The following is a 10,427-nucleotide window of genomic DNA, read 5'->3' as shown; positions in this document are numbered from 1 at the left end:
TTGACAAACCAAAGTGAATCTTCTACCAGCTATACCTTTTCCCACAAAACTGTCTTTAAAATGTTCTAACACTAGGTCCAGCTCTAGTACTGCCTTTGCCAAGAAGCCTTCTCTAATCATTTCTACAAAGTATTTCTTTGGTAAAGGGACACGAAAATCAACTATATTGCATATTGATAAATAAAATTTAAAAAATCAGCATCCTATCCAACTCTGGAAAATTCATGTCGGACCTGCTTTCATGATTTGAATGTGATTTTCTATATTTTATAAACCTTTGTCAATGGTGGTCAGACTGGCACCTTATGGGAATTGAGCCAATGACAGTACTCTCTACCTTCCACTATGGTTGACTGATCTTTATGTTAGCATCTGACTGAAAATAGACCAATCATAATCTTTCCCTGGAATGATCACCTGAAGCTAGGAAGGCCTGTCCCTTTCAGATGGTGAAGCCTATTTGCAAAGCTCAGGAGCTACCATCATGCTGATACCATAAGTCCTAGCATTCAGGTGATAATTACTGTCATCTTCAAGTTTGTTTGTATTGTCTGATTTTTTTATGATGAAAAATATTACTTTAAAAATCAGAAAAAAACTATTTAAAATTTGAAAACAAACAAACAAAAACTCTGAAAAAGTGTTACTTGTTACTTAAAAAAGAAGAATATTTGCATTGAACAATAAAGCTTCATAGGCTAACTTCCTGTAAAGTCTGCCTCACATTAATCTTGCAGCTTCTGGAGTGAGAGACAATCTCAATTTCCTAACTCTACAGTAGATTCCTTAACTCATCTTAAAGATTTTACAGATATTCTGGAGTCAAGCTGCCTTCTTTAAGTTATTTTATTTACAAATATTCTCTCTTTGACCAAACTCTGATCAGGCTCCTCTGCATCCTGTACCCCTATTTATCCATTGGCAAAATAGGGATTATACTAGTATCTGCTTCTCCCAGGGTTGCTTTGAGGATTAAAAGAAAATATACATAAACAGATCAGTGCAGGTTAAGCACTCAGCAGATGTTAACGGTTATATTGCTACAGTAGAAAATTTCATAACATACCTTTATGTCATAACTTACTGCAACTGTGCTCTATTTTCTCCATAAAACATGCTGACCAGTGTTCAATTCTCCCTAAAAATTTAAGGTTAATAGACTACTCTCTGGTATACCTACATACTTCTGCCCTCACAAAGTGAGTCTTTTTGTCCCAAGAGCCAATGTTGTTTGTTCTCAAATATGTTCCTTCAAAATGTACATTTTAGTATAATTTTTCAACGTAATGAAATATTTTGAAAACCACTGAAATACAACTATAAAAATGCTAATCACTGAAAAAAAACTGCAAGGTCAGATTTAGTCAAAATAACTATAAAACTTTGAAGGAATCATAGAAATCTAGAAGGTTTACACTCCAAGTAACTCTGCAGATGTCTTTAATTTCTTATGAACCAACACTAGAGATTATAGTTTATGATTTCTCTGGTTTATGCAAAAATTATGACATATAGCTAAAAGGAACCACCTTGCCTCTTCATGAAAAAATGTTGCATAAGTTCTAATTTACATATTTGTGGTTAAAATAAAATATTTAATCTACACACATCTGTTTGTTTATTTGTCACCTTTTATGACTTCCCTTTTAACAGTTTTCCAATTAACTCATCAGTTATGGGTCTTGATGACATCAGATAAATAAGCTTCTACTAGATTTGCTTCTAGTTGGAATCAAATGCGTGTAGAGTAGTTGCTTTTATCTCCTGCTGATCACCTCAGATTGACCGATCTGTTATAAAATCTGATTAATTTCAAATGGAGTAAAAATAGATGATTACTTTATAACTTCATTTGTTCATTATAATATCACAGATATACAAAGGATCATGAGAGACCACTATAAAAAACTATACAATGAAATGAACAACCTAGAAAAAATGGATAAGTTTTTAGAAACATGCAAACTACCAAGATTGAATCAGGAAAAAATATAAAATCTGAGCAGACCAATAATAAGAAAAGAGATTAAATCAGTAATAAAATAGTGTACCATCAAAAGAAAGTCCAGGACCTACTGGCATTTCTGCTTAATTCTACCAAACATTTAAAAAACTAATACCAATTTTTCTCAAACTGTTCCAGAAAATATTGAAAAGAGAGAATACTTCCAAACTTATCTTACCAGTCCAGCATTACCCTGATACCAAAGTCAGACAAGAACACTACAAGAAGAGAAAACTACAGGCAAATATTTCTGATAAATAAAGATGCAAAAATCTTCAACAAAATACTAAAAAACAGAATTTAAAAGCACATTAAAAATATCATTCACCATCTTCAAGTGGTTTTTATCCCAGGGATGCAAGGATGGTTTAACATATATGAATCAATAAATGTAATACACTATCTTAAAAAAATAAAGTACAAAGACCACATGATCCTCTCAATAGATGCAGGAAAAGCATTTGACAAAATTCAGTAACACCCTTTTATGATTTAAAAAACTCAAAACCTTTAAAAAAGATAGGTATAGAAGAATAGGTCCTCAACACAATAAAGGCCATCTATGACAAACTCACAGCTAACATCATACTCAGTGATGAAAAGGTGAAAACTTTGTCCTTATAACCAGGAACAAGAAAAAGATGTCCACTCTCTCTAGTTCTATTCTATTCTATTCTATTCTATATAGTTTTGAAAGTCCTAGCCAGAGAAATTAAGCAAGAAAAAGAAATAAAAGTCATACTAATAGTAAAGAAAGAAGTGAAATTGTCTGTTTGCTAATGACATAATCTTGTATACAGAGAAACCTAAATTTCTATTCTATTCTATCCTATTCTATATAGTTTTGAAAGTCCTAGCCAGAGCAATTAAGCAAGAAAAAGAAATAAAAGTCATACTAATAGGAAAGAAAGAAGTGAAATTGTCTGTTTGCTAATGACATAATCTTGTATACAGAGAAACCTAAAGATTCACAAAATAAAAAACTATTATAACTGATAAACAAATTCAGTAAAGTTGGAGGATACAAAATCAAAATACAAAACTCAGTAGTGTTTCTTTACACTAACAAGAAAGTATCTGAAAAATAAATCAAGAAAACAATCCCATTTATAGTAATAAAAAATTTAAATATTTAGTAAATTTAATCAAGGAGGCAAAAGATCTATACACTCAATCTATGAAATATTAATGAAAAACCTGAAGAAGAAACAAATCAATGGAAAGATATACCATGGAAGAAAGAACTACTATTGTGGAAATGTCCATACTACTCAACACAACCTAGAGATTCAATGCAATTTCTATTAAAATCCCAATGTAATTTTTCACAGAAATAGAAAAAATTTATTTAATTCACATGGAACTACAAAAGATTCTTAATAGCCAAAGCAATCTTGAGCAAAAAGCACAAACCTGGAGGCATTGCACTAGCTCACTTCAAAATATACTACAAAGCTATAGTAACCAAAACAGAATGGTATTGGCATAAAAACAGACACATGGACCAATGGAACAGAATACAGAGCCCAGAAATAAATCCATGTTCTTAAAGTCAACTGATCACTGACAAAAGTGCCAAAAACATACATTGGGGAAAGGACAGCCTCTTTAATAAATGGTGCTGGAAAAACTGAATATCCATATGCAGAAGAAAGAAACTAGACCCTTATCTCTCACCATGTACCAAAATCAACTCAAAATGGATGAAACACTTTAATGTAAAACTTGAAACTATAAAGCTACTGGAAGAAAACGTAAGGGAAACATTCCAAAACATTGTTCTGGGCAAAAATTTTATGCAGAAGACTTCTAAAGTATAGGCAACAAAAATAAAATAGACAAACAGGATTACATTAAACTAAAAACTGTCTACACAGCAAAAGAAACAATTGACAGAGAGAAGAGGCAACCAAAAAAATGGGAGAAAATATTTTCAAATTATTCATCTGACAAGGGATTAATATCTAGAATACACGAGGAACTTAAATAAAATCAACACAGAAAAACAAATAAGCCAACTAAAAAATGGGCAAATGACTTGAATAGACATTTCTCAAAAGAAGACATAGAAATGGTCAACAAGTATATGACAAAATGCTCAACATCACTAATCATCAGGGAAATGCACAACAAAATTATAATAGATTTTACCTCACCCCAGTTAGAACGACTACTATCAAAAAGACAAAAAATAACAAAAGCTTGCAAGGATGCTGAGAAAGGGAAATACATATAAACTGTTGGTAGTAAAGTAAACTACCAGTGGAAAACACTATGGAAGTTCCTCAAAAAATTGAACTATCATATGATCCAGCAATCCCACTGCTAGGTATTTATCCAAAGGAAATAAAACTAGCATGTTGAGGAGATATCTGCACCCCCATGTTTATTAAAGTACTATTCACAACAGCCAATATATGGAATCAACCTAGGTGTCCATCAACATATAAATAGATAAAGAAATGTGGTATATATACACAATGGAATACTACTCAGTCATGAAAAATGATAAAATCCTGTCCTGTGCAGCAATGTAGATGAACCTGGGAGACATTATTTTAAGTGAAATAAGTCAGGTACAGAATGATAAATATCACATGTTCTCACTCATGTGGAAATTTTTTTAAAAATGGTGAACTTTTAGAAGTAGAGAGTAGAATTGTATTTACTAGAGGCTGGGAAAGTGAGGGAGGATTGTGAGGGTTTTGTTAATGAACACAAAACTACAGCTAGATAGAAAAAATAAGTTTTTGTGGAGTATAGTAGTGTTAGGCATCTATAATTAACAATAATTTATTGCATGTTCTTAAATGGCTAAAGAGAGGAGATCAAGTGTACTCATCATAAAGAAATGATACATTTTTGCAATGAATTTGCTAAGTACCATGATTTGATCTTTACACATTGTATGCATGTATTAACATATAACTCTACACCCCATAAATATGTACGAGTACATCTCAATTAAAATATAAATAAATTCTTTAAAAAATAAAAATATATTATTATGGTATTGTAATCAAAACAGTAAGATACTGGCATAAAAACAGGCACATTGACCAATGGAACATAACAGAACACCCAGAAATAAGCCCAAGTGTTTATAGTCATTTTTTGACTACAGTGCCAAGAAAACACAATGCTGAAACCACAGTCTCTTTAATAAATGGTGTTGGGAAAACTGGATATCCACATGCACAAGAATAAAATTAGACTTTCTCTCACACTGTAAACAAAAATTGGCCCAAATGCATAAAAGACTTAAATGTAAGACTTGACAATATAAAGCTTCTAGGAGACAAAATAGGGGAAACGTTTGATAACACTGGTCTGGGTAATAATTTCTTGAATATAACCCCCAAAACACAAGCAACAAAAACAAAAATAAACAAATGGCTTGGCATCAAACAAAAAAGCTTTTGCACAGTAAAAGAAGCAATTACAGAGTGAAAAAAAACAGCCCAAGAACAGAAGAAGCTATTTGTCCCACTCTCACCACTTCTATTTAACATAGTGCTGGAGGTACTACCCAAAGCAACCAGGCAAGAGAAAGAAATAATGGGCATCCAGACTAGAAAAGATGAAGTCAAACTGTCCCTATTTGCAGATGACATGATATTATATATAGAAAGACCTAAAGACTCTATCAAAAAACTCCTAGAGTTGGATAATAATTTCAGTAACATTACAGGGTACAAAATAAATGCCCCCAAATCAGTTGCATTTATATTCTCCAATAATGAACTAACAGAAAGAGAAATCGAGAAAGCAAGAAACACACAGAAAAAATCCTAGGAATTAATTTAACCAAGGAAGTAATGATCGCTACAATGAGAACTATAAACTACTATTGAAAGAAATTAAAGACACAAAAAGATGGAAAGACATTCCATGCTCTTGGATTGAAAGAATTAACATTGTGAAAATGTCTATTCTACCCAAGGCAATCTACAGATTCAATGCAATCCCCATCAAAATACCAATGACATTGTTCACAGAAATGGAAAAAAACAGTATCAACATTTGTATGGAATAACAAAAGACCCCAAATAGCTAAAGCAATCCTGAGCAAAAAAGAAAAACAAACAAAAAAAGCTAGAAGCATGACTTCAAATTATACTACAAAGTTATAGTAACTAAAACAGCAAGGTACTGGCATAAAAATAGACACTTGGACCAGTGTTCAACATTTGTATGGAATAACAAAAGACCCCAAATAGCTAAAGCAATCCTGAGCAAAAAAGAAAAACAAACAAAAAAGCTAGAAGCATGACTTCAAATTATAGTACAAAGTTATAGTAACTAAAACAGCAAGGTACTGGCATAAAAATAGACACTTGGACCAGTGGAGCAGAATAGAGAATCCAGAAATCACCCTCAGGCTTACAGCTATCTGATATTTGACAAAGGCAACAAAAACATACATTGGCGAAAAGACTGCCTCTTCAATAAGTGGTGCTGGAAAAATTGGATATCCATATGCACTAGAATGAAACTAGACATACACCTCTCACCACTTACTAAAATCAGCTCAAAATGGATTAAAGTATAAGACCTGAAACTATAAAATTACTCAGGGAAAATATAGGTGAAACACTTCAAGAACTAGGTCTGGGCACAGACTTTATGAATATGAGCCCCAAAGCACAAGCAACAACAGAAAAAATAAACAAATGGGACTATATCAAACTAAAAAGCTTCTGCACAGCAAGACATACAAATGGCTAATGGGTACATGAAAAAATGCTCAACATCACTAGTCATCAGGGAAATGCAAATTTAAACCACATTGAGATACCACCTCACCCCAGTCAGACTGGTTATAATCCAAAGACAGAGAATAACAAATGCTGGAGAGGATGTGGAGAGAAGAGAACACTCCTACACTGTTGGTGGGACTGTATGTAAATTAGTACAACCACTATGGAAAACAGTATAGAGGTTTCTCAAACAACTGCAGATAGATCTTCCATATAATCCAGCAATCCCACACAAAGGAATGGAAATCATCATGTTGAAAGGATACCTGCACTCTTATGTTCATTGCAGCTCTTTTCACGATAGCCAAGATATGGAACCAACCTAAATGCCCATCAGTGGATGACTGGATAGGGAAAATGTGGTAAATATGCACCACAGAATACTACTCTACCATAAAAAAGAATGAAATTCTCCCATTTGCAACAACATGGATGAGCTTGGAGAAACTTATGTTGAGTGAAATAAGCAAAGCCCAGAGGGATAAATACTGTATGTAGTCACTCATAAGTGGGAGCTAAGAGAGAAAGAAGGAAGGAAAGAAAGACCACAGTGGTGTGTTGGACTTGTAGAGGGAGAGAAAATACCTAGGGATACAAAGTAGAGTAGGGAAAGGGGATGGGGAGGGAGGTTGGGAATAATTGGGTGGAGGACACGGGGTATAATCACAATTTGTGGGAATGGGCATGCTGCCAGTATGGATCTGGCCATCACATCTTAGGCACAAGTGGTGACAATATGCTTTGTAGCCCATGAATATTCATAACCAATAAAAAAGAAGATATTTGCAAACTATCTGATATAAGGAGCTAACATACAAAATATATAAAGAACTCAAACAACTCAATAGCATGAAAACAAATAACCAGATTTAAAAATGGGCGAAATATCTGAACAGACATTTCTCGAAAAAGGAGAAGCAAATACCAACAGATATATGAAACATGTTTAACACCTCTAATCATCTTGAAAATCCACATTAAAACCACAATGAGGTATCACCTCATGCCTGTTAGAATGGCTATTATCAAAAAGATGAGCAGTAACTAGTGTTTTTGAGGACATGGAGAAAAGAATACTCTTGCATACTGTTGGTGGAAATGTAACAGTACAGCCATTTTGGAAAACAGTATAGAGGTTTCTCAAAAAGCTAAAAATAGAATTATCATATGATCCGGCAATCCCACTTCTGGGTATATATCCAAAGGAACTGAAATTGGTATATTGGATATCTGCACTTTCGTGTTCATTTCAACATTATTCATGATAGCCAAGATATGGAATCAACATGTGTCCATCAACAGATGAATGGATAAAAAATATGTAGTGTATATAGAATACTACATAGCTTCAACAAATAAGTAAATTCTGTCTTTTGTGATTACATGGATGGAACTGGAGGACATTATACTAAGTGAAATAAACCAGGCACGAAAAGACAAATACTGTCTGATCTTCTTATATGTGGAATCTAAAGAAAGTCGATTTCACAGCAACACAGTAGAAAGGTGGTTACCAGAGACTGGGGGTCAGGAGGAGGAACGGGGAGAGGAAAGATGTTGATCAAAAGGCACGAAGTCTCAGACAGGAGAAATGTTTTAGTGCTCTATCGCTCTGTATGGTGACCACAGTTAATAAGGATGTATTGCAGATTTCAAAATTGCAAAAAAAAAAAATAAATTTTTAACATTCTTACATGCAAAAAATTGATGTTGGTGAGGTAATGAATATTAACTAATTAGCTTGATTGAAGAATATTTATCAATACTGACTGTGTCTAGATGCCACAAAACTATTAACACCACTTACAGGTTTATCATTTCCAGCTGTAGCGATCCTCTTTACATAGCCTTAACTTACTCTCTCTGTCCAACTATGCACATGAGTACTTCAAAATGTTTAGCCTCTCCCTGCATTTTAAATGGAGTTTAGTTAATTTATCCTTTCTTAACTTCCCACAAAAATAATCGCAGCCTTATGTTCACACAGACCTACACAGAGATGCACATACACACTGGGCAGACAGGCACCTCGTCCATCATTGTACTCAGCATGTGGCATGAGGACAAGAAATTGAGAGGATCAGGAATTACTGAAGATAAGGAGGTGTAATAGGTACAAGATGCATTTATTTATTTTTAAGTTTTTAAGACTATTCTCTTCTTGTATTATATACAGATATTTAGGGACACCCCCAGCCCTTTTTATATTTTTAATAATGCTATTAACGGTGCTATACACAAATCCTTATTCAAGTCTTTGATAATTTCTCTCATAATCTCCTAGGATATATTGTACTTTAAAAGGTTTCTGGTACTTATGGTCACCCTAGAAACATTCTATCAAATTACCTTCATTTGAAACATTTTTCTTTTTGTCTTATCAATATTCTTCAATGATTCATCCACCAATTCTTATACCATTACCACACTCAATTACTAGAATATTTACAATATTTTTACATTTATAAAAATCATGCTTCTTGCCTTGGGTTGAATGTCCCCCCAAAATATAATCCCCACTGTAACTGTTGAGGGTGGGAAATCCTATTATGGTAATTGAAAGGTGGGGCCTTGAAGAGGTGATTAGATTGTAGGACCATGCCATAATGAAAGGATTAAAAGTGTTGGTCAGGGGTGTGGTTCTGAGGGCTTTTAAAGAAGAGCCCATGAGAGGTTAGTCTCTCTCTGCTCCTCCATTTTCTGCCATGTGAGACCCCTGGGTCACGTCACCATCACCAAGGCCTTCACCAGCTGTGGTCCCTGCACTTTGAATTCCTTTGCCCCTGAAATTCTATACAATAAATTTTGTTTTCTTACAAAGTACCCAGTTCCAAGTATATTGTTATAAGCAACAGAAAGGGACTAATTCACTCCCTTTCATTACTCTTTGTTAAGAAAATTGTCTTCATTGTTCTCATCTCCAAATTTTTATATCAGGATTCCTCAGTCTTGACAAATATTAACAGTTTGGGTTGGATTATTCATTCTTGTAGATGCTGTTTAGCAGCGTGTCTGGTCTCTACTAACTAGATGCCTGTAGTGACCCCGTGGTTGTGACAAGAAAGACGTCTCCAGACATTGTCTAATGTCTGGTGGGGTAAAGTAGTCCCTGTTTGAGAACCACTATTGTAAACAAACAGTGACCTTTTTTAAGTTAAAAAATAAATACCATTAGCATTTTCAATTGGCATTGAATTAATCCTATAAATGTAAGTGTAAAGAATAGCCTTCTTGACAACATCCATTATTCTGAACCAATTTCTTTTGGAATCAACCCTGAGTTTCTTACTGTACTTTCTTAGACGTTCACAGATTTACTCTCCTTTCTTTAAAATATGTATTGTCAATAATATTATTTCCATTTTATACAATATGAGGAATCTTTTCTGGACACTGGCCATAGGAAGGTTAGGAATGCTGATAATTTTAATTTGTGACATGTTTTGTGAATGTGTGTTAGTGTGTATGTGCATCTCTGTGTAGGTCTGTGTGAGCATAAGGCTGCGATTATTTTTGTGGGAAGTTAGGAAAGGATAAATTAACTAAACTCCATTTAAAATGCAGGGAGAGGCTAAACATTTTGAAGTACTCATGTGCATAATTGGACAGAGAGAGTAAGTTAAGGCTATGTAAAGAGGATCGCTACAGCTGGAAATGATAAA

The sequence above is a fragment of the Galeopterus variegatus genome, unplaced genomic scaffold (assembly GCF_000696425.1).
Source record: "Galeopterus variegatus unplaced genomic scaffold, G_variegatus-3.0.2 Scaffold3278, whole genome shotgun sequence".
Lineage (NCBI taxonomy): Eukaryota > Metazoa > Chordata > Mammalia > Dermoptera > Cynocephalidae > Galeopterus > Galeopterus variegatus.
This window is presented reverse-complemented; position numbering follows the sequence as displayed.